The 25,216-nt window shown below is 38.9% G+C and overlaps 1 protein-coding gene across 44 annotated transcripts in view; it reads right to left on the bottom strand.

Annotated features, from left to right (window-relative positions):
- The window catches only part of LOC147369959 (uncharacterized), a 650,726-nt gene that overhangs the window by 360,536 nt on the left and 264,974 nt on the right, over positions 1-25,216 (bottom strand). Inside the window, exon 5 of one of the 44 annotated variants that reach the window (XR_015168226.1) lies at positions 4,811-4,942. The exons of the other annotated variants lie outside the window; for them this stretch is intronic. The gene's annotated coding sequence lies outside the window, so the exon portion shown is untranslated. Of the gene's footprint in view, positions 1-4,810; positions 4,943-25,216 lie in introns of those variants that run through there. 44 annotated transcript variants of the gene reach the window in all.

The following is a 25,216-nucleotide window of genomic DNA, read 5'->3' as shown; positions in this document are numbered from 1 at the left end:
AACTGTGCTCCCAAGCAAGATTCCCCTATGCCCAGGGTAAGGACCACCCTGTACCTGTATTCTTCGAGACAGGATATGGAGTTAAGTGACATTAAAATAAACACCTAATGTACTTGGTGATTGCAGCAATGAAATTAAAAGACACTTACTCCTTGGAAGGAAAGTTATGATCAACCTGCTGCTGCTGCTGCTAAGTCGCTTCAGTCGTGTCCGACTCTGTGCGACCCCAGAGACGGCAGCCCACCAGGCTCCCCCGTCCCTGGGATTCTCCAGGCAAGAACACTGAAGTGAGTTGCCATTTCCTTCTCCAATGCATAATCAACCTAGACAGCATATTAAAAAGCAGAGACATTATTTTGCCAACAAAGGTCCATATAGTCAAGGCTATGGTTTTTCCAGTGGTCATGTATGGATATGAGAATTGGACTATAAAGAAAGCTGAGTGCTGAAGAATTGATGCTTTTGAACTGTGGTGTGGGAAAAACCTCTTGAGAGTCCCTTGGACTGCAAGGAGATCCAACCAGTCCATCCTAAGGGAGATCAGTCCTGGGTGTTTATTGGAAGGACTGATGTTGAAGCTGAAACTCTGGTACTTTGGCCACCTAATGCGAAGAGCTAAGTCATTTGAAAACACCCTGATGTTGGGAAAGATTGAGGGCAGGAGGAGAAGGGGATGGCAGAGGATGAGATGGTGGGATGGCATCACTGACTTGATGGACATGGGTTTGGGTGGACTCCGGAAGTTGGTGATGGACAGGGAGGCCTCGCGTGCTGCGGTTCATGGGGTCGCAAAGAGTCAGACATGACTGAGCGACTGACTAAATGTACTTGGACACCATACATTTTCTTAGAGTGTACCTAGACCATCATCAATTTACACTGCATTTGGCATATCCACAGGATGAAATTTAGAACATTTGACTGGGCTTCTGCCCATATAGCAAAATAAGGAAGTCCTAATTTCTATATGAAGACTACTACTGCAAAAATTCCACACTTAAAAAAAGAAGTTAAAAGAAAATTTTAAAATTCATCCACTGCCTTTTCAAATTGTCAGCTCAAAGTTATTAACGTAATAAAAATGTAGATGTAGTTTCTGATAAAAAATCTAGATGTTAAAAAAAAATAATCTAGCCACAAAGATCAGAAACATTTATCAGAGGGGCTTATGTTTCTGATAAATATTTAAGTGTGTAAGGCAGAAACATTGAAGACAATAAATACTTTATAGCTGGCACTTTGTCAAACCTATAAGTGGCTCAGCCTTAGGATTTTACATCATCACTGAATTTACAGTCATTTGATAAGTGGAACAGGACAAGAATTACTTCTTTCTAAATCTAAACCAGGTAATAAATCTAACATCAGGATTCTTCTTATTGTCTGTTATCATCTGATGACAATGCCTTTTACCTTCATTGTCTTGGCAGAAATATGCTATGTAAAATTATAATGTCATATCACTCAGAGTGATTTAACACTATCCAGCCCATACCATTTTAATCAATCAAAATTGTCACTTTTTAGTGTAATGATTTTGTGGTGAATTCCCTGTGTTTAATATGATATATGGTCCTATCTACCCGTTGATTTACTATTCTCTTCCAAAGTTGAACAGCCCAGGAGGCTGTTCTTGCTTTTGAACATCTCTGGAATTAGCAAACAAGAATAATTTGTGCTAATAAAAATGCTAATTTCCATGGCACAATGAAAGCTGAAAAAATATCTTGTGACAGTAGCTATAGCTACTTTTAAGTAGAATTAAAAGATGGCTTTTTGAATTAAAACCACAGAAGACCCAGAGCTTTTTCCTCTGTATTCATATATGATCAAGGCATGTAATACTATAACCAGGTACCTCAGTACTCAATTTATCCTTCAATACTATTAAGAAAAACTGGAAATGCATAAAGTATTCCCCTTTATTAAATTCAGACATACATCATACAAACTTTTGTTTTTAAAAAAAATTGCAAAATAGTTTAAAGGCATTCCTTAAACATTTATAAACCTTTTCTGCTAGAGATAAGCTAATAAAAATCAATCTCTGTTCCCATTTCTCAGCTATATTTTGCATTTAGAACTGGCTATAATGCAGTAACAACCAACCACAAACTCTCACAGTACTTTTTGGTTCAGTCCTTGTACCTCAAACAGTCCACAGACAGTCATTTAAGGACTCAATGGCTCAGGGACTCACTCTACATACTACATACTCCACACAGGCCACCGGAGAGTCACTGAAAGAGCCGGGTTTGTGGAGGCCCTACCATCTCCGAGGACTCCGCACCTCAGTACACAGGCTCCTGAGATACCATAGAAGGAGCAAAACTCCAGGTCCCGAGACACTGATTACATGACTAAATTACAACTCTTTTGTGCCCACAGCCCATTGGCCAGAACTAGTTACATGGCTTGTAGCAACTGCAAGGTCAAGAGAAGACATAATCTTCCTATGTGTCTGGAAGAAGAAATGGGATATGGGTGAACTTAAGAAGTGACAAATTTATATGTTCTTAAAGAATAAAGTTTCCCATGGCATCTCTCTTGGCTCAGTGGTAAAGAACCCTCCTGCCGATGCAGGAGACACAGGTTCAATGCCTGGTCCAGGAAGATGCCACGGGCCGCACAGCAGCTAAGCCCATGAGCCCCAACTACGTAGCCTGTGCTCTAGAGCCCTGGAACTGCAACTACTGAGTCCACGTGCCACAGTTACTGAAGCCCGCACACCCTAGAACCTGTGCTCCACAAGAGAAGCCACAGGACTGAAAAGGCCACACATTGCAACGAAGAATAGCCCACACTCACTGCAACTAGAGAAAAGCCTGCACAACCAGAAATAGATAAATAATTTTCAAAAAGAGATTCCCAAGCTTATCACAGGCACCTCTCCTTGTAGAATGTTGAGAAACATGTCCGTCCTCTGGAATCTCTCATGTTACAAACAGAGACAAAAAAATTCCCTCTAGGACACCAGGTAAGAGTAACAGCTGATTCCATTATTGAAGCTGCCCCAGGAATATATATGAGGAAAGTGAATATTCCGCCTATAGTTTAAGCTAATAAAAATACTTATCTTTAAAATTTTTGTTAACTTGTTCCAATTGGCAAAGTAGTAAAAATAATTTAAAATAAAATTTTTCATTTTGACAACCAGTCATTCCAATCCTGGCTCATTAAAGCATAAACACAGATTTTAAGCAAAAATATTAACAAGAACTCTAAAACTCCAAGATTTTTAATTTAACCTTAGCAGAATGAGTTGGGCTTCTTTAAAGTCGTTGAAGTAGCTGCCTTCGCCACTGTTACCCCTCCCAGTAGTCAGCCCTGGTGCAGTCACTGAGTTCCCAGTGGGCAGAATCAAGAGGTCTTGGATTGAGCTGGTTCCCCAAGACTTACCCAGGGCTGATGGGGAAGAAGAATATGAGTCTATTTATTCACTCAACAAATATTTATTGAATGTCTGCTATGCACCAGGCAATCTGCCATATCCTGAGCATGTAGCGATAACTGAAATAAATAACAACCAAAACAGAATTCCTCTTTCCTGGACCTCACATACTAGTAAGAAAGGAGGGCAAACAAGATGAAGTACCATAGAATAAACAAACAAATGAGAAGGATAACCCCGTAGAATGATGAATGCAGTGAAGAAAATTCAAATAAAAGGACAGAGACAGGACTGGAGTTTGAAACTACTTTGGAGTGGATGGCTGGAGAAAAGATCTCTGAGGATATGACATTTGATCTGGGAGCACGAGGAAATGAAGAAGTCAAGGAACAGAAGAAACACAATGATTGAAGGGTTGGATTAGGGTTGAAGGAACATCAAAGGGAAAGGTGTTAAAACAGGAAAAAACTTGGCATAAGACAGGAAAAAAACACCAGGGCCACAGGTAAGAAGTGAGGAGAATGGATCAAATCAAGACAGCATCAGGGGAAAATTAGAAAACAGATTAATAACAATTCAAGATAAATCAGCAGTCATCATAACTCCAAGCTGTTAATGTGGTACAGAACAGAAAATTTCATGTGGTGGCTAACAGTTGATACTAAACCAGTTCAGTAGGGCTGCACAAAAAACAGAGAGTGTTGTCCATCCAGTTATAAAAAGTAATCTAGAAGAGATATAGGGAGTTAAAATTATTGAGTGATCAGAATAAACGGAGACTGTGAAGGAGAGGGGTTGAGGAGAAAAAGAGGAGATTGAGACTATCTTAAGAAATCTGCAGCTAAGTAGAGAAAGAGTGTGCACCACTTGAGAATGAATCAAGGGCTTTTGAAAACAAAGTGTGACTAAGTGCAAATTAACATGAGACCAATCATATCTCAGATGCGGAGGAGAGAGTCAGAAACAACGGAATTACTCAGTAAAGGAGAGAGTAAATTTTATTTAGAGTTCTGAAGTAGAATCCAGATGAAACATTTCCTTGTGGGATGCTGGAAAAGTGTCAAACCAAGGTATCCTGTGTGGAGGGGAAAGGTGAACGGTGTGGAAGCTGTAGAAAATGGTTACTGTTTTGATATTGCTGTGTAACTCAACATCATAAAATCTGGTGGCTTCAGCACTGTTTTATACTGTCTCGTGGTTCTATTAATTGACTGAGCTCTGCTGGGTGGCATTTACTTGGGGTTTCTCACACAATTGGAGTTAGACAGAGGCGAAGGCTCAGTGGGCTGCTCATCCAAGATGGCGGTGGATTGCAGGCTCATGGAGAGAGCGCAGCTCGAGTGTGTGACTGGAGTGCCGGCAAGTGACTTCTCTGTGTCTCTTGGGCTTCTCACAGCAGCGACTAGTTTCTAAGAGGAGACGTCTCATAAGCAAGCACCACCACAGAGCAAAGTAGATGCTGGAAAACTTATCATTTAGCCTCAGAAGTCCCATAACATCACTTTTCATCACATTCTATTGGTTAAGCAAGTTGCTAAGGTCAGCATGGATCTAAGGAAAAAGAAATTAAACTCAACCTCTTAACATGAGTAGGAGGATGTGTATACAAAGAGGAAAATAATTTACAAGGGTAATATTTTACTATCTATTACAATCTACCCTTTGGCCACCAAAAATCCATGCTCTTCAGGCTCACTCTTCTAAGATTCCCAACATTTTCAACCCACTATGACTTCAGACTCAGACTTGAGGGCCAAGATCTTGTCATTTAAATCAGATGTGATGTTTTCTCAGGTTTAGTTCTTCCAGCATAGTTCCTATTAGTCTGAAGACCTCTTAACTAGAGAGACAAATTATTTGCCACACAAGCACACCCCACACAATGGGGAAAAGGCATAGGATAACTGAGTAGATACTCTCTGTCCCAAAGAGACAAAATGGGAAGAACACAGCAGGTCCACAGTAGTTCTGAAATCCATTTGGGCGTGGGTCATCAGTTCTTTAATTATTCTGCTATTGTTGCTTAGTCACTAAGTTGTGTTCAACTCTTTTGTAACCCCATGGACTGTAGCCACCAGGTTCCTCTGTTCATGGGATTTCCCAAACAAGAATACCGGAATGGTTGCCATTTCCTCTTCCATGGAATAGCCCTATTTTCCTGAGAATGATTCACTAGAGATTTTGGTTGTTCCTTTTGAAATCTTGGTTCTGACCCTCTGAGTCATCCTTCTTTCCCCATGAGAATAACCATCCTTGTAACTAATTTCTTCAGCCTCAGGTTAACCGGAAAAAAAGCTTTTCATTTGTATTATTTTATCCCTTTCATGGGCTTCCCTGAGAGCTCAGTTGGTAAAGAATCCGCCTGCAATGTAGGAGACCCCGGTTCGATCCCTGGGTTGAGAAGATCCCCTGGAGAAGGGAAAGGCTACCCACTCCAGTATTCTGGCCTACAGAATCCCATGGACTGTGTAGTCCATGGGGTCGCAAAGAGTTGGACACGACTGAGCGACTTGCACTTCACTTCACTTCATTCCTTTCATCCCAAGTTTATAGAATTCTCTCAAAGCTTTATGAGCTTCCTATGTATCAAATTATAATCTGCTCCATTCAACAAAAGTCACACCCCAATTTCTTCCCAAAAAATACTTGACCTACACACCAAGACCCTATGAGACAGTGACCTTAGAATACTTAGAAGTTCTTTTGTGTAGTTGAAAATATCTAAGAATCACACTCTTAAGATTCCTCACAGGTTCTGTTTTCTAGCAGAAAAGAAATATCAGAATATTCTTAGAAGTTCTATTAAGCACACTCTTAACCTACTGTTAGTACAGGGAACTCTGCTCAATATTCTGTAACAAACTTAATGGGAAAAGAACTTAAAAAAGAATAGATACATATGAAATCCATGGGGTCACAAAGACCTGACTGAGCGACTGAACAACGTGTATATATATGACTGAATCACTTTGCTGTACACCCGAAGCTAACACAATATTGCTAATTTTACACTTCAATATAAAATAAAAAAATTTTTTAAATATATTATCTTGGTGTAAATTAGACTTATGTCATTTAAAAAATAGCCACTCAAGAAATCGAACATATTTAATGTCAAACTAAAAAAAAAAAAAATACACCCTTAAATTTTTCTCTGGTCATAACAAAGAATCTTACAGGTATATTCCTGATACCTTTATTTGTACCATCTTGGATTTGATCTTTCTCTGATGTCATCAATGACTTTAAAAATCTTGAAAATGAGACATTGAAGATGAAAACAATTTTATTTAACACAGAAAAGTCCTGATTTATTTATATTTCCTCTAATTTTGCTTAAAACTGTTTCATAAATTTCTCTAAATTCTATTCAAAAAAGTTCCTTCTTGACTTCATATCTCTTCTCATTTTTTTTAATTAGCAGCACTAAAAAATTATTTGGTAATGTCTAAATCTATTGAGCAATACTGTATTTCTAAGTTCATCAGGTACATAAATCACAGTGTATTGGCTGTCGCTTCACTTTTGCCCTCTAAATTTCACTCATATTTTTTCTGTGGCAACTCTAACCCAGAACCAAACAGGAAAATGAACAGTGGGAAACAAGACCAAACTCAGCTGACACCGTACAAAACAATCATAGCCACAGAGGCAGCAAAAGTTATGTTCTTCCCCTTGTTATATTCTTTCTCCACAAACACTGCAAAAATGCTTGAACAAAACAAGTAAAAGCTTCATATTCTATAATAAATTGTGATTTTTTTCTTTGCATGTCAATTGTTAGGAAGGCAAAACTATTAACCAGTGGCTGAGTTACATAGTGACTTAGCATCTTCTTGTGAGCATGTAAAGCCCTGCCCTTTCCTTCCTCTTGTCCCTCAGGTTTGATTGCCATACAATCAGAAAAACGTAATCAGTTGTTTTTCTGCTTATATAACTGTAAATGTCGTTTACAAATAAAATTTAATCAACACCTAAAAGCATAATGAAGATGGCAAAAAATGATTAGAAATTCCATAACACTGCAATGACCACCATTAATACTTCAATGATCATTGCTCATGGGTTTCTTTATGCATCTGTACACACATACTTTAGACCATCCAAGGTATTTTTTATTATGAACAACTTTTATTTATTTACCTCTTTGCTTATGTGTTTGCTTTCCTCATCTTCCCCCTTTTTGTTCAGTCGCTAAGTCATGTTCAACTCTTTGTGACTCCATGGACTGCAAAATACTAGGCTTCCCTGTCCTTCACCACCTCCCGGAGTTTGCTCAAACTCATGTCCATGAGTCAGTGATGCCATCCAACAGTCTTCCCTCTGCCTTTCTATAAGTTATCACATCTTCATCAAGATAACCAGAGTTAGAAACCTAGAATATAGTTTTCTGTGGCTTTCACTGTGTGTATGGTGCTAGAGAGGGGTAGGAACTGGCATGGTTTATCTCTATTTTTGAAAATTTCTCAAACTCAACTGATAGAGGGTAGAGTTAAAAACTTATTTCAATGAATTCAGAATATATAAATCCTTATTCCTTTTGGAATTTGAGTTTTATATATGATAAAAGGAATGAAGAGCCTATTTTTACTGTCTTCAAAATGAACAACCAGTTGTATTAACACTATTTATTAAATAAAACATATATTCCCAGAAAATTGCCATATATTAAATCCCTTTTGCTGCCTTGAGCTCTATTTTATGTATATATATGTACAAATATATAGTGTGTGTATATATATATATATATATAAATTCTGATACTATACCATCTGTATGTATTTGTTAATAATGGATTAATGTCTTAATACACATTAAGGAAAATTTATTCTCACTGTTCATCTTTTCTTAGCATTTTTGGCTACCTTTTATGGTTCATTATTTTACATTCAAATACTGAGCATCATATTATCCAGTGTATTTTTAAAATAATGAGATTCTAGCTGAAGTTACATTAAATGTATGTATTAATTTGCTATTTTTTACATTTTATGTTATTGAATCTTCCCATTCAAAAACATAGTGTCTTTCAGATTAGTTATTGGACTTCAATAGATGTTACAGCTTTCTTTATATAGGTATATTTTCCTTCTTTAGAAGTTTAGTTCTAATATTTCATAGTTTTCCTACTTAATGTGGTAGTGAAGAGCAAATAAGCCCAACTAAATTGCAAACTTGCTTTCTGGCTCCCAGATAATTAGCATGGGCCATGACCAAGTTCTCAATCAGAATTATACTAGAGAGCTGAGCTAATGAGATTCCTGCATTAACAAAGTCAAGATAATAGGGCAGTCCCAGTTGTAGACCAGTTATAATGCCCAGCAGGCAAAAAGTAGAAGTGAACTACAGCAAATCCATGGTCACTGATAGACACACACACACACACAAAAGCATTCTATTTATCCCCTGATAAATGTTTGACTGGAATATTTTATAACAAGTAACTTAAAATACACTCACACACATACACACACATACTGCTTTCATGGTAAATGGTTTAAAATAAAATGCTGACTAGAGGCAAGAACAGGAAAGCCCCATCTGCAAATTACAAACCACTCTCTGTTTATACTTCACACAAACTGTCTCTTCAGCAAACTGTCTCTGTCTTAATTAGAAGTCACAAGTAACATTAGTAATGAAGCAAAGTGTTGGTTCCCCATTCTGGATATCAACTTCATAATCTCTTAAAATTTTATTCTGAAAAGTTATAAATGCAATCATTTTCATTTGGGAGATTCTATAATCAAAAACTAACAAAAATCTTTCGAGACAGCACAAATACGAGGGAGAACAAAACATGAATTTTATTGACTCTTCCCTCTAGTAATTGTGTACAGCTCTAACTATTTTGTCCTAATATCAAGACACAGAAGTCAGATCAATTGGTTAGCTGAATAGTTTCAGTCAAGATGTTTCTGTGTATCCCTGAACCAAATTATCTTGTAAGTTTCTACTACAGTATTTTAGAGTTGGTACAAGCTTAAGAGTCCTGTATCTCCACTTGATTTTATTATGTATTTTTTCAATAATTACATTATCCAATTAACATTGTGTTAAGATGTGGATAGGCAAGACAGCTGCCAGGATGCCAGATCAGAATAGACACCAAAAATCCCCTAAATAAACTGAGAACATGGCACCAGTCAATTAATGTTTAATACCTGATTCTTATATAACTGTCAAATTACACATGAATCCTGACCTCATTTAGTCCTGGTTTTGACTATCAGTTAGTCAGTCAGTTCAGTCGCTCAGTCATATCCGACTCTGCAACCCCATGAATCGCGGCACGCCAGGCCTCCCTGTCCATCACCAACTCCCGGAGTTCACTCAGACTCACGTCCATCAAGTCAGTCATGCCATCCAGCCATCTCATCCTCTGTTGTCCCCTTCTCCTCCTGCCCCCAATCCCTCTCAGGATCAGGGTCTTTTCCAATGAGTCAACTCTTGGCATGAGGTGGCCAAAGTACTGGAGTTTCAGCTTTAGCATCATTCCTTCCAAAGAAATCCCAGGGCTGATCTCCTTTACAATGGACTGGTTGCATCTCCTTGTAGTCCAAGGGACTCTCAAGAGTCTTCTCCACACCACAGTTCAAAAGCATAAATTCTTCAGCGTTCAGCCTTCTTTACAGTCCAACTCTCACATCCATACATGACCATTGGAAAAACCATAGCCTTGACTAGACGGACCTTAGTTGGCAAAGTAATGTCTCTTCTTTTCAATATGCTATCTAGATTGGTCATAACTTTCCTTCCAAGGAGAAAGCGTCTTTTAATTTCATGGCTGCAGTCACCATCTGCAGTGATTTTGGAGCCCCCAAAAATAAAGTCTGACACTGTTTCCACTGTTTCCCCATCTATTTCCCATGAAGTGATGGGACCAGATGCCATGATGTTCGTTTTCTGAATGTTGAGCTTTAAGCCAACTTTTTTCACTCTCCACTTTGATTTTCATCAAGAGGCTTTTTAGTTCCTCTTCACTTTCTGCCATAAGGGTGGTGTCATCTGCATATCTGATGTTATTGATATTCCTCCTGACAATCTTGATTCCAGCTTGTGCTTCTTCCAGCCCAGCATTCTCATGATGTACTCTGCATATAAGTTAAATAAGCAGGGTGACAATATACAGCCTTGACGTCCTCCTTTTCCTATTTGGAACCAGTCTGTTGTTCCATGTCCAGTTCTAACTGTTGCTTCCTGACCTGCATATAGGTTTCTCAAGAGGCAGGTCAGGTGGTCTGGTATTCCCATCTCTTTCAGAATTTCCCACAGTTTATTGTGATCCACACAGTCAAAGGTTTTGGCATAGTCAATAAAGCAGAAATAGATGTTTTTCTGGAACTCTCTTGCTTTTTCCATGATCCAGTGGATGTTGGCAATTTGATCTCTGGTTCCTCTGCCTTTTCTAAAACCGGCTTGAACATCTGGAAGTTCACGGTTCATGTATTGCTGAAGCCTGGCTTGGAGAATTTTGAGCATTACTTTACTAGTGTGTGAGATGAGTGCAATTGTGTGGTAGTTTAAGCATTCTTTGGCATTGCCTTTCTTTGGGATTGGAATGAAAATTGACCTTTTCCAGTCCTGTGGCCACTGCTGAGTTTTCCAAATTTGCTGGCATATTGAGTGCAACACTTTCACAGCATCATCTTTCAGGATTTGAAATAGCTCAACTGGAATTCCATCACCTCCACTAGCTTTGTTCGTAGTGATGCTTTCTAAGGCCCACTTGACTTCACATTCCAGGATGTCTGGCTCAAGGTGAGTGATCACACCATCGTGGTTATCTGGGTCATGAAGATGTTTTTTGTACAGTTCTTCTGTGTATTCTTGCCACCTCTTCTTAATATCTTCTGCTTCTGTTAGGTCCATACCATGTCTGTCCTTTATTAAGTCCATCTTTGCATGAAATGTTCCCTTGGTATCTCTAATTTTCTTGAAGAGGTCTCTAGTCTTTCACATTCTGTTGTTTTCCTCCATTTCTTTGTATTGATCGCTGAGGAAGGCTTTCTTATCTCTCCTTGCTATTCTTTGGAACTCTGCATTCAGATGCTTATATCTTTCCTTTTCCCCTTTGCTTTTCACTTCTCTTCTTTTCACAACTATTTGTAAGGCCTCCCCAGACAGCCATTTTGCTTTTTTGAATTTCTTTTCCATGGGGATGGTCTTGATTCCCGTCTCCTGTACAATGTCATGAACCTCCATCCATAGTTCACCATGCACTCTGTCCATCAGATCTAGTCCCTTAAATCTATTTCTCACTTCCACTGTATAGTCATAAAGTATTTCATTTAGGTCATACCTAAATGGTTTACTGGTTTTCTCCACTTTCTGCAATTTCAGTCTGAATTTGGCAATAAAGAGTTCATGATCCTAGCTACAGTCAGCTCCCGGTCTTTTTTTGCTGACTATATAGAGCTTCTCCATCTTTGGCTGCAAAGAATATAATCAATCTGATTTTGGTGTTGACCATCTGGTGATGTCCATGCATAGAGTCTTCTCTTGTGTTGTTGGAAGAGGGTGTTCGCTATGACCAGTGCATTTTCTTAGCAAAACTCTATTAGTCTTTTCCCTGATTCATTCCATATTCCAAGGCCAAATTTGCATGTTATTCCAGGTGTTTCTTGACTTCCTTCTTTTGCATTCCAGTCCTCTATAATGAAAAGGACATCTTTTTTGCGTGTTAATTCTAAAAGGTCTTGTAGGTCTTCATAGAACCGTTCAACTTCAGCTTCTTCAGCATTACTGGTTGGGGCATAAACTTGGATTACTGTGATATTGAATGGTTTTCCTTGGAAACGAACAAAGATCATTCTGTCGTTTTTGAGACTGCATCCAAGTACTGCATTTCGACTCTTTTGTTGACCATGATGGCTACTCCATTTCTTCTGAGGGATTTCTGCCCGCAGTAGATATAATGGTCATCTGAGTTAAATTCACCCATTCCAGTCCATTTCAGTTCACTGATTCCTAGAATGTCGACATTCACTCTTGCCATCTCTTGTTTGACCACTTCCAATTTGCCTTGATCCATGGACCTGACATTCCAGGTTCCTATGCAATATTGCTCTTTACTGTATCAGACCTTGCTTCTCTCACCAGTCACATCCACAACTGGGTATTGTTTTTGTTTTGGCTCCATCCCTTCATTCTTTCTGGAGTTATTTCTCCACTGATCTCCAGTAGCATATTGGGCACCTACTGACCTGGGGAGTTCCTCTTTCAGTATCCTATCATTTTGCCTTTTCATACTGTTCATGGGTTTCTCAAGGCAAGAATACTGAATTGGTTTGCCATTCCCTTCTCCAGTGGACCACATTCTGTCAGACCTCTCCACCATGACCCGGCCGTCTTGGGTGGCCCCACGGGCATGGCTTAGTTTCATTGAGTTAGACAAGGCTGTGGTCCTAGTGTGATTAGATTGACTAGTTTTCTGTGATTATGGTTTCAGAGTGTCTGCCCTCTGGTGCCCTCTTGCAACACCTACCATCTTACTTGGGTTTCTCTTACCTTGGACATGGGGTATCTCTTCACAGCTGCTCCAGCAAAGTGCAGCCGCTGCTCCTTACCTTGGACGAGGGGTATCTCCTCACTGCCACCCCTCCTGACCTTGAACGTGGAATAGCTCCTCTAGGCCCTTCTGTGCCCACACAGCCACCTCTCCTTGGACATGGGGTAGCTCCTCCCAGCCACCGCCCCTGGCCTCAGATGTGGGGTAGCTCCTCTCGGCCACCGCCTCTGACCTCGGACTGGTATAGCTCCTCTCAGCCATTCCTGTGCCGTCGCAGCCTGGCACTCTCAGCCACTGCCCCTGACCTCGGACGTGGGGTAACTCCTCTTGGCCACCTCCTCTTGGTTTTGAATGTGCTGCTGCTGCTGCTAAGTCGCTTCAGTCGTGTCCGACTCTGTGTGACCCCATAGACAGCAGCCCACCAGGCTCCCCCATCCCTGGGATTCTCCAGGCAAGAACACTGGAGTGGCTTGCCATTTCCTTCTCCAATGCATGAAAGTGAAAAGTGAAAGTGAAGTTGCTCAGTCGTGTCCGACTCTTAGCGACCCCATGGACTGTAGCCCACCAGGCTCCTCCATCCATGGGATTCTCCAGGCAAGAGTACTGGAGTGGGGTGCCATTGCCTTCTCCAGGTTTTGAATATATGTAGGTCCAAAAAATATATATATATATATAAATTAGTTCATAATCCCTATTGCCTTTTACGAAGAATGGATTTTTTCAAGTGAATGATCTTTTAGTAGCTCTGTTAAAACAAATTTCATAGTTTGATGGTTGCCAAAGGTGGGGCATGGAGGTTGGCAAAATGGATGAAGATCAAAAATTAAAAACTTCCATTTATTAAATGATTAAGTCATGGGGATGTAATGTACAGCATGGTGACTATGGTTAATAGTACTGTAGTGCATTTTTGAAGGTGGATCTTAAAATAGTAGATCTTAAAAGTTCTCCTTACAAGAAAAAAAATTGTAACTACGTATGGTGATGGATGTTAACTAGACTTATTGTAGTGATCATTTTATACAAATACTGAATCATTATGTTATACACCTGAAACTAATATAATGTTGTCAATTATACCTCAATAAAAAAGAAAAGAAAAGGACTGTCTGATCATGAAAAAATTTTTCACTCATATTAATGGGCTTTCTGACATATTGGAGGAAAATATTAATATTTACTAGCCACTATAACAAGGACACCAGTTAACCAATGCTTCCTTCTCAAAATAAAAGGAAGGAAGGAAGATACGAAGGAAGGAAGGAGTAAGAAAGAAAGAGAAAAAAAGAGAGAGAAAAGGAAGAGACATCTATGTCTTTCTCTCTCTCTACACTAAATATTCAGGTGACTTTTAGAAGTGGCTTCATTAGCATGGTTTCCAGTCCTCTCCCAATGCTGGTCATCCTCCTGATTCCAAGCCAAACCCTCTATGATGAAGACAACAGCCCACACCCATCCCCCCAACAAGAAGTACAGCAACACCATCTGTTGTACACCTTCCTGTACACCACAGCTTTATCACAGTTAAAATAGTGCTAGCTTTTTTTGGCAGCCTCATCATCTTGTTGCTTTACGAGTTATCTTTCTATAAATCAGCTTTCAATATTACCTTATTACACTCAAAAGTTTGTGTCAAAATACTTAATTAGAAAAACATACGCCTATTTGATGACTTTAAGAAGGAACCTGCTAAAGTCACTTTATCCCAAAAGACATGAATTAGACTCTCCTAACATATATGCAGGTCAGGAAGCAACAGTTAGAACTGGACGTGGAACAACAGACTGATTCCGAATAGGAAAAGGAAGACGTCAAAGCTGTATACTGTCACCCTGCTTATTTAACTTATATGCAGAGTACATCATGAGAAACGCTGGACTGGAAGAAACACAAGCTGGAATCAAGATTGCCAGGAGGAATATCAATAACCTCAGATATGCAGATGACACCACCCTTAAGGCAGGAAGTGAAGAGGAACTAAAGAGCCTCTTGATGAAAGTGAAAGTGGAGAGTGAAAAAGTTGGTTTAAAGCTCAACATTCAGAAAGCAAAGATCATGGCATCTGGTCCCATCACTTCATGGGAAATAGATGGGGAAACAGTGGAAACAGTGTCAGACTTTATTTTGGGGGGCTCCAAAATCACTGCAGATGGTGACTGCAGCCATGAAATTAAAAGACGCTTACTCCTTGGAAGAAAAGTTATGACCAACCTAGATAGCATATTCAAAAGCAGAGACATTACTTTGCCAACTAAGGTCCATCTAGTCAAGGCTATGGTTTTTCCAATGGTCATGTATGGATGTGAGAGTTGGACCGTGAAGAAAGCTGAGCGCCGAAGAATTGATGCTTTTGAACTGTGGTGTGGAGAAGACTCTTGAGAGTCCCTCGGACTGCAAGGAGATCCAACCAGTCCATTCTGAAGGAGATCAGCCCTGGGATTTCTTTGGAAGGAATGATGCTAAAGCTGAAACTCCAGTACTTTGGCCACCTCATGCCAAGAGTTGACTCATTGGAAAAGACTCTGATGCTGGGAGGGATTGGGGGCAGGAGGAGAAGGGGACGACAGAGGATGAGATGGCTGGATGGCATCACCAACTCAATGGACGTGAGTTTGAGTGAACTCTGGGAGCTGGTAATGGACAGGGAGGCCTGGCGTGCTGCAATTCATGGGGTCGCAAAGAGTCGGACACGATGAGCAACTGAACTGAACTAAATATGTCATATATTCATTCTGACTGCTTAAATTAAAAGTTCCTCCAAAGAAGTGTTTGTATATTTACCAATTTAACTAACATTTCCATGACTGTGAGAAGCATCTTTTATCCCAATGTTTAATTCACACATCAGTAAACCCTAATGTAACTGTATCACCACATCAACTTCTAGAGGTTAGTATGTCAGTGACAGGCTTCATAAAGTTAAACAGATAAGTGCTATTCAAAGAGAATGAAATAAAAAATTATTGTGGTAATCACCAACGTCAAAAGTAAAGAGTTTAATCAAGTCGTTTTTGGGGTTCCTGTATTTTCATTTAAAAATGAGTTTGAGAAATCACAGAGGAAGTTGCTGCTTTCAACATCAAATATAAGTCTAATTAGTGCCTTTTTATTGCAATTAATAACTGTGACACTCAGCATTCTGTAAATCAGCCTAAATAAATTCTCTCGTGTTTTTCTCGCTCTTTGCCTGCTATGTTTCTTGCTAACATTTGGCAACAGAGAAGAGTGTTTATTTTACTTGGAAAATATAATTACCATTCATACCGTCCTGGAGATTTCCTCATGATTAAACAAAGAAGGAAATTTGAAGAGATTTCCAGTTCCCTGTATTGCTTATGTTGTGACTTACAACAGATTCAGAAAGATGTCATTGGTTTTGTATGACAGTATCTCATAGTATAAGCTCATACAAATTTGCTTGTCATCAGTGCTCTATTTATTTGATAATATAAATTTCCATTTGCCCTCCTGTTGAAATTGGCTTTTCAGAAACAAATACCTTTCTTTGAATGGTACTTTATAATTTTCTGGCTGCTATTTATATCCTCTGATATTTGCTAAAGGTGATAATTATTATACGAGTATTAAATCAACATATAGCCATTCACTTAATTAACCAAGATGATAAAGAGGAATCCCTACTCATGCCCTGACACCTCAAAATAGTAGAATAATAGTAAAATGGAAACAGCCCTGGACTACAAAGCAGAAGACTTGAGCTGGAATGCCAGTACCCTCTTTTAGTTTACTGGTATGGGATCATGTACACATTACTTAAACTCTCTAAGCCTTCATTTATTTAGTTACAAAATCATAATGAACGTGTCAGCTAAATTGGATGCAGCATGCAATAGAACACACAGGGTCAAGGCTAATTAAGACAGTAGAGGCCTAAGCAAAATAATGAATGATTGTGCTATTTACTCAAGATAAGAAAGATGGCAAAAAAAAAAAAAATACTATGGAAAGAACTGAGGGTTTGTTTTTTCAGATATGTGAAATTTGAAAGATCCATAATATACCTAAGCAGAGATAAGAGAGCAATGGGATATACATGTCTAGAGTTTAACGAAAATATCAGAACTGAAGATATAAGCATTTCTCACATAATATGTAATAGTTACTTCTACAGCTATGCACCAAGCACTGTCCCAGATATTGTGGATAACTTATTTATTCCTTGAGATAAAGTTTTGAGTTAGTAGTGAGTATTATTCCATTATTATTATTTTCTAATGCCTTATAATACAGTGTCTAATTATGTAAGCCACCAAAATATTTTTGAATGAATATTCAGCTTATGAATGAAGAAGACTCAGAACAGAAACTTAACCACAACTATTAAGTAGACCACTTGGGAAGCCCAGAAAACCTTCTACTCCAGGTCTTTTTGAAGATTGGTTCTTGGACTTTAGCAGACATCATAATCAACCAGGCTTCAAAACATTTCATCAGGGAGGGAGATGGAGGAGAGGTTTGGGAGGGAGGGGACATGGATGTACCTGTGGCTGATTCTTGTTGATGTATGACAGAAAACCACAAAATTCTGTAAAGCAATTATCCTTCAATTAAAAATTCTTTGAAAAAAAAGAAAACAAAAAACATGTCAACAAATATTTTAAAAAATAATACAAAAAGAAACATTTAAAAAATCATTTAATCATGCAAAATGTGGCAAGATAGTCTACTGCAATAATCATGTGTTTTCTTCTTGCTTCTTCCAAGACTCAAAGAATGAGAGATATGCCTCTTCCCCCTACCAGAGAGAAAATGAACCCTGGACTGCTTGGACTCTCTTGCCAAAGGGGAAAGTTAATAAGGCTCCATTTTTTAAATCTTCTACTTACAGGAAGCCACAGAGTTCAGTGAGGATGGGAAGTGGCCTTATCAAGGAAAAGAGGTTCAGTTGCCCAATGCTAGAAAAACAGAAGGTATTTGGAGGTGTGAGGGGTGGGGACCTCTACTTTTTGCACAAAATGCCCTGGATGAGGGGGAAGGTTTTAGAGTGGGCCTTGGGAAGTAAGTTGACTCTTCACTCTGCCTAGAATGCTCTTTCCCCAAATATTCACAAGGCGGGTTCCACACATCATCCAGGCCTCTATCATAGTGTTTCATCATATGAAAAATTAAATGTAGTTATCCACTGTCTTACTGTAGGATGTTCAAGTTGTTTCCATTTTTTTGTTGTTGTTATTACACATAATGATGTTACAAAATTCTTGTACATGACTCCTAGTATACATGTGCAAGAGATGCCCTGATATAGTTGTGATAGAGAGGAATTTGGGAGTCATAGGATGTGTGTATATTAAATTTCACAGGATAACGTCACATTGCCTTCCAGTGTGGGTGTATCCAGAACTCGTGTGCAGCAGGTGCTCACTAGTGTGGCTTCACCAGTTTTTTTAATGTTGAAATGATTCCATAGTTAAGAAATAGCTGCCGTCCTGAGTCCCGTAAGGGTCCCCCTGCAGTTAATATGGCCACAGGGTGACTAAACTATTCTGGTTTGCCTGACACTGAGAAGGTTTGGGGAACACAGGATATTCACTTTTAAACTAAAAAAAGTTCCCAGCAAACTATGACAAGTTGGTCCCACTACTTGACCAGCTTCCCACAGTTCAGTAGCTAAAGGTCAATGTCTGACCCAGGGGTTAAGCATCGTGACTATAGACTTTGGTTGCGCCTGTTTATCCTCCCACCAGCAACTTAGCTGTTTCACTTCTCCCTGTCTTCGCCATCACTTGCTACAGTCTTCATTTTTAATTCTTGCTATCTAGGAGTATAAAATAATATCGCATTTAATATTAATTTTCATTTTCCTAATGTGACCAATCATGTTTCACAGGATAACTGGCTCTTCACGTAGCTTTATGGAAAAATCACTATGCCAGAGATAGGCTGATATGAGCAGGCTAGGTGAAATGGCTCCAGGCTATTCAAAAACTTCATTTTCTAATAGTCTTTTAAAGATTATCACTCTGGAATGATTCTCTCTCCTAGCTTTGCTTAGGGTCAGAGCCCTGCACTTCCAAATTGACCATCAAAGTTTGTACTGAGAACATCTATCACCATGGCAAAAACAAGCTAGTGAAAGTGAAATTGTTAGTCTTTCGGTCATGACCCACTCTTTGCGACCCCATGGACTGTATCCCACGAGGCTCCTCTGTCCATGGGATTCTCCAGGAAAGAATGCTGGAGTGAGTTCCTGAGTCTCCCACTTTGCAGGCAGATTTTTTACCATCTGAGCCACCAGGGAAACCCATAAAACAAATTAAATGGTGCCCAAAAGCACTTCCCTAGTGTTTTCAGTTTGGATAGGACATCTGAGGATCCCATTCCAAACCAAAAGAGAAGAAAGCAACAAACTACCATTAATAATGATTATCTAGTCACACTAAGGTGGATAATGAATACATGGGCATTATTTGACCTAGAAACATATATCAATATGATAGTGCTTATATGAAAATCTTCATTTTCTGGACCGTGTTTATACTCCCCACACTAGTTTACAAAAAATAAACTCAGTGAAATTGGCTCTAAAAGTACAATCCATACAAATTATTACACATCTAAAAATCTGGATAATAATTAGCATAGTCTTAAAAGATAAACCAAATCTAGAAGCAGTTAGAGACTGAAAATGAGGTGTCACAGCTGGCCATCTCATCTTCCAAGATGGCTTAATTATGTCTTGGGAAAAGGGTTGGGGTCAGTGAAGGTGAGAAATGGAGTATTTCCTGTGATATCAGTAAACAAGGATGTGACAGTCATCAGCGATTCCAGCCCTCCCAATGTGAATTCCTGAGCCCTAAGGGAAATTGGAAAGGAGAATACCTGCAACATGGCAGCCATGAGGCTGCAGCCACTTCCTAAAGAGAGCACTGAGGAACTCAGGATGTGACAAACACGGGATACTTGCCCAGATAGCTGGGATGTATATGAAAGAACGATTTCAGTATGCCCAGACTCTCGTATCTTCCCATACACAGTGTTAGTCATGCCCAGACTCTCGTATCTTCCTATATGTAGTGTTAGTCACTCAGTCGTGTCTGACTCTTTGTGACCCCATGGACTATACATACCCCACCAGGCTCCTCTGTCCATGGGAATGTCCAGGCAAGACTATTGGAGTGGGTTGCCATTTCCTTCTCCAGGGGATCTTCCCAACCCAGGCATCAAATCCGGGTCTTCTGCACTGCAGGCAGATTCTTTAACTTGACATATCTGGTTTTCTTTAATTCACAAAAACACTTCTGATATTCAGACTACCTGCCCCTTGTTTCAAACTTCTATAACCTGACTCTCTCAGAATGGTTCTCTCGGGGTCACTTGAGATTCTGTCTCCTGGGCTTGAAGTCCTAAAAATTTCCACTAAATAAAACAACTCCCAACTTTAAGGCTGTAACTATTTTTCAAGTCGACAAAAGTAACTGAGAAGGCTTCATGTAATTCCTGCATCAGATATGTGATCGCTTAAATCAGTGACATTTTCCTAGTTCAAAAAGCTTTTGCCCAAATTCCATGGCTGAGAGAAATAAAGCATGGTTTTAACTTTGAACAACAGTATTTCTGTGGCTTTTACATTCTACCAAATCATACATTCATGATCTTCCTACAAGTTTAGTGTATAATAAATTCTTTCTTTGCTTTCATGATGTCCTGTTTAAAATAAAAAGAAATTCTCTAGCAATATTTCTGGTGCATTATTCATAAATATTTTGCTATGTAGGTAGTGAGGGCAGAAGCAGTAGTGGAGCTGGAGTAGGAGAAAAAGTGGCTCACAAAACCATTTAGAATAAGCTTCTTCTTGGGTAACAATTTAAGAGGTTCAGAAAAGAATCATCTAATCTTCAATTAGCTCCTAACTCCTTGCTTCAATGCCTAGAATCTGATCATTAGACCTTAAATATCAGGCCCTAAAATTTCTCAACAAGAGCACCCTACATATTTCTTTTTTAAAAGCAACTGTTTTAGAATATGTGACTCAAAAATAACATACTACTAATAGATGAGCAGGGAATGGGTGGTGGGGTGGGGGGCTGCACCATCTAACATAGGAATAAATTCTTGGAATTCTTGCACGTGTCCTTTATGCCTCTACTCAGTTAACTGAAGAAATATGAATCTAAGGCAAGACTTACCTTCTTCCAAGCCCACCCTAGTCAATAATAATGAGTCATCTCCCCACCCCATTTTGCCCCTTGTCATAGCCTGCTGCTGCTGCTGCTAAGTCGCTTCAGTCGTGTCTGACCCTGTGCAACCCCATAGATGGCAGCCCACCAGGCTCCCCCATCCCTGGGATTCTCCAGGCAAGAACACTGGAGTGGGTTGCCATTTCCTTCTCCAATGCATGAAAGTGAAAAGTGAAAGTGAAGTCGCTCAGTCGTGGTCTTTTCTCCACTACCACATCTTAAGATTCCCACTGGAACCCAACAAGTTTCTGACCATTCATTCCCCAAGCTGCAGAGATGGAGCAGCTAGCCTGTGTGTTTCTAGTTTGTAGGAAACCTTATGCTACCTCATTCACTAAATACAACAAAAGTTTTTGTCTAGCGTTGTCATTTTTAAATGTAAATAATATATCAACAGAAAATGAAATCTAAAAACCTCACTAAGAATTAGAAAACTACTTTTGCATTAAAACCTGAAGTACCATTCAGGCTGAACATTTGGGGAATATTTTTTAACTTTTTATTTTGTATTGGAATATAGCCGGTTACCAATGTTGTTTCAGGTGCACAGCAAAGGGACTCAACTATACATATACCCGTATCTATTCTCCCCCAAACTCCCCTCCCACCCAGGCTGCCACATAACATCAAGCAGATGAACATCTGGGGAATTTTAACGGTTTGTGTAGATCCTGTTCTACTCTATGGGTTTCATATGCAATGTCGTTTCATTTTAAGAGCTATATCCAAAGTCTCATAGAGCAATAGGAAAAAGAGGGATGAATGGCAAGTCTCTACAAACACGTAAGCAAATAAACCCGTGTCTGGAAAGGAAACTTCTCTTCTTTTTTAGGTGGACTTCATACAAATCAGCCCTGATTTATGGAGGTGGGGCCTCTGGGAGGTAATTAGGCTATGATGCCGATGGGGCCATGAGGGTGGTGCCCTCACGACAGAATGAATGCTCTGGAAAGAAGAGTAATCGCTCTCTCTCTCTGTCTCCATGTATACACACCAAAGAAAGGCCATATGAGGACATGGCCCTGGACATGGACAGAGGATGGCCATTTGTAAAGAAGGATGAAGGCTCCCACCAGCACCGAATCTGCTGGCATCTTGACTTTGGATTTCCCAGTTTCCAGAATTGGGAGACATACATGTTTATTGTTTAAGCTACCCAGTCTACTGTATTCTGTTATGGCAGCCCAAGCTAACTAAAGACATGTTACACAAAGGCAGGAGAACTGTGAAGTTGTTCATCCTTATGGTTATATGCACAGAGAACCTGCACAGAGCCACACAGGAAAATAAAAGTCCTTCTACGAAGGGAAGAGATAAATCAAGCAATGTGTATTTTTTTAATGCTGAAAGAATCAACAAAATAACATACATAGGATGAACACTGAGGGAAGAAAATAAAGGATTTGGCATAAATCTAATTAGTCAAAACAATAAAGAGAGGTTCAGGCTGGTTTTGGTAAACAGTGGGTGGTTTCTGAGTGGAAAGTAAATAAGGGCATTGAGGTACTATACTAATCACATCTGTTCTAACATTGACCTTATAATAATTAAAAATTGATGCTTGCAACATAATACAGCTGTGCAATCATATTTAAACCTAATCATTTCATAGAGAGAGGAAAGTTGTACAAAAAGGTCAAAAACACTTTAATTTCATGACAGTAAATTTACTCTTTATTCCCAAAGTGAAAATGTCTAATTTCTAAAAGAGCAAACCAATAATTACTTATTATAAAGCTATTTTAGTCAATACTTAATTTCTCTATATTGATTAGTGTTTAGACATTTAAAATGTACCCTACAGCAAGAATATGTGTTTACAATACTATTCTCCCTACCGATGTTTGTAAGTATTACAGGTATTGATTGAAGACATGTCTCAAAAATGCCAAACCTAATAGTAATCATATAAAAAAAGAGTTTGACTCTTTTAAAACTGGAATTTAATTTTTAAATATTTGAATACTAGTGTTCTTAAAGGTCTCTATCATGATTGCTCTTTCTGCCATTATACACTTTAATGATGAGTACTTGATTAAACTGTGCATTATAAATTCCTCCTCTTCTCAAAAATAATAGAAAGAGATAATGTAAAAATGATCAACTCTATCACTCAAAACTAAAACAAAATGTTTTCTTTTTATTTTATGTACCTCTGATTATAAAATAAAAACTGGGATATTATTTCCCCCTTAACTTGCAGTCTGTGTAGCTTAGAGCTCCTTGCAATAAAATGAAATGATGCTTCATCAGGATGTTACTGGGAGTACCAAGGCAATTTACAAACTTTCTATCATTAAGTCTGAGAACATCACTGTGAGGCAGGTATTAATATAACACTTCTCTCCTGAGGAGTTTGATGCACTTTACATAATTTTACTTTATTAACTCTTCCTTGAGCTGGGCAAAAAGGCTAAGATGTCTAACCAGGCACTTCACTCACAAAGCATGCATGGAAATAGAAAAGATTCTATATAGTCACATAGTGTAAATTCACTTTTGCTTCTAATCTGAAATGATGACTAAAGATAAGGCCACTTAATATATTTGGCCTTTGTTAATATTGATTTTAAACAGGTTTTGATTTCATTAATTTTGAAGTCAGAAATAAACATAAAGGATTATTAATCTCATTCATTCTTAAGCAATAATTATTTCTGAAGGTGGAAAATCTGTAAGAGTAACAATTAACCTTTCTCTTTACTAAAAACTACAAAAGCAATTTATGATCATAGGGACAAGCATTTCAACATTTTAAAGTAAAACCATGCCTTTCTTAGCAAGAGTATGACTGCTCACAGAGAGGCAGTCAGAAAGGAGCTATAAAGTGAAGGACATAGAAATACTAATAGTACCTAGTAGTATTCACCAAAGGTCAGCCACTATTTTAAGGAAACTACATGTATTAACTCATTTAATTCTTACAACAACTCTGTGAGGTGAGTAGTATTATCCCCCATTTTGTAGATAAGAAAACTGAGCCTTGGAAAGCTGAGCTTGTCCTAGGTCACAGATCTACTAAGTGGCAGAGCTAGGATACAACCCAGGTTATATGATTCTAGAGCCAGGGTCTTAGCTGATGCTCTAGAAAGGAAGAAATGCTGTCCCCAGCTGATTCAACGCCCATCAGAGAGTTTCAAGTCCATAATCTTTTTCCACTTTAATTGCAACATTTTCCTACCTGGGTCAACTTCACAATCATTACAAAAGAACAGCTGCTCAAGTTTGTTGGAGAAGGAAATGGCAACCCACTCCAGTATTCTTGCCTGGAGAATCCCATAGACAGAGGAGCCTGGTGGGCTACACTCCATAGGGAGGGTCACAAAGAGTTAGACACGACTAAAGTGACTGAGCATGCTCAAGTTTGTATATTGTTCTTTCAAAATATGACACCAATATTTAGAAGATGGTCACAAGGAGGCAGAATAGTGTAGCGAGGGGTATAGACCTTGGTGTTGGACTTTAAGAGGCTGCCACTAGGCAAGCTACTTCTATCCAAGCTTCATAGAACAGAGATAATGGAACTTACCTCCTGGTACTGTAGGACTTTCCACTCAGTAAGTGGTTGCTATTATAATTAAGTCAATGCAAAATTATCTGAGCCATTCTCAAAACTGTGAAATTCAGAATTAACAGTGGATTTAGCACATCATAATACTGGTAGTAAATTGAACTGAATCGATTCTTTTACCAAATATATGTTCTACACATTATGCACAATCTTGTTTCATCCTCAGAACCTAGAATTGAAATGTGGCTATGTTCACTTTTGGATAGTAAATAAGCTTAGAGATTTTACTTGTCCACTATCCTGCCAGTTGTAATTAAGATGACTAATCAATTAACTAGATTTATCCCACAAAGCAGAATGAAAACCAGTAAGTGAAGAAATTATTTGAAAAACTTTTCTCTCTCAAATTGTAGAATTGAAATTTTCTAGACTAAAGTTCACTGTGTTAGCTTTTGCTATAATTAGAGTGAAGCTACAACCCAAAAAGAATAGTTAGAATAGAGATGCTAAAGAGGAAAAATACTGCTCCCAAATAATGCCCCATGTCCAGCATATATCAGGTGGTTCTACTACTTCCAGCAGAGCCACCAAGGAAAACAGCAAGG

This window comes from Bos grunniens, chromosome 7 (assembly GCF_055505025.1).
Source record: "Bos grunniens cultivar Pamir isolate PY7600 chromosome 7, Bosgru_T2T1.0, whole genome shotgun sequence".
Taxonomy (NCBI): Eukaryota; Metazoa; Chordata; class Mammalia; order Artiodactyla; family Bovidae; genus Bos; species Bos grunniens.
This window is presented reverse-complemented; position numbering and strand designations above follow the sequence as displayed.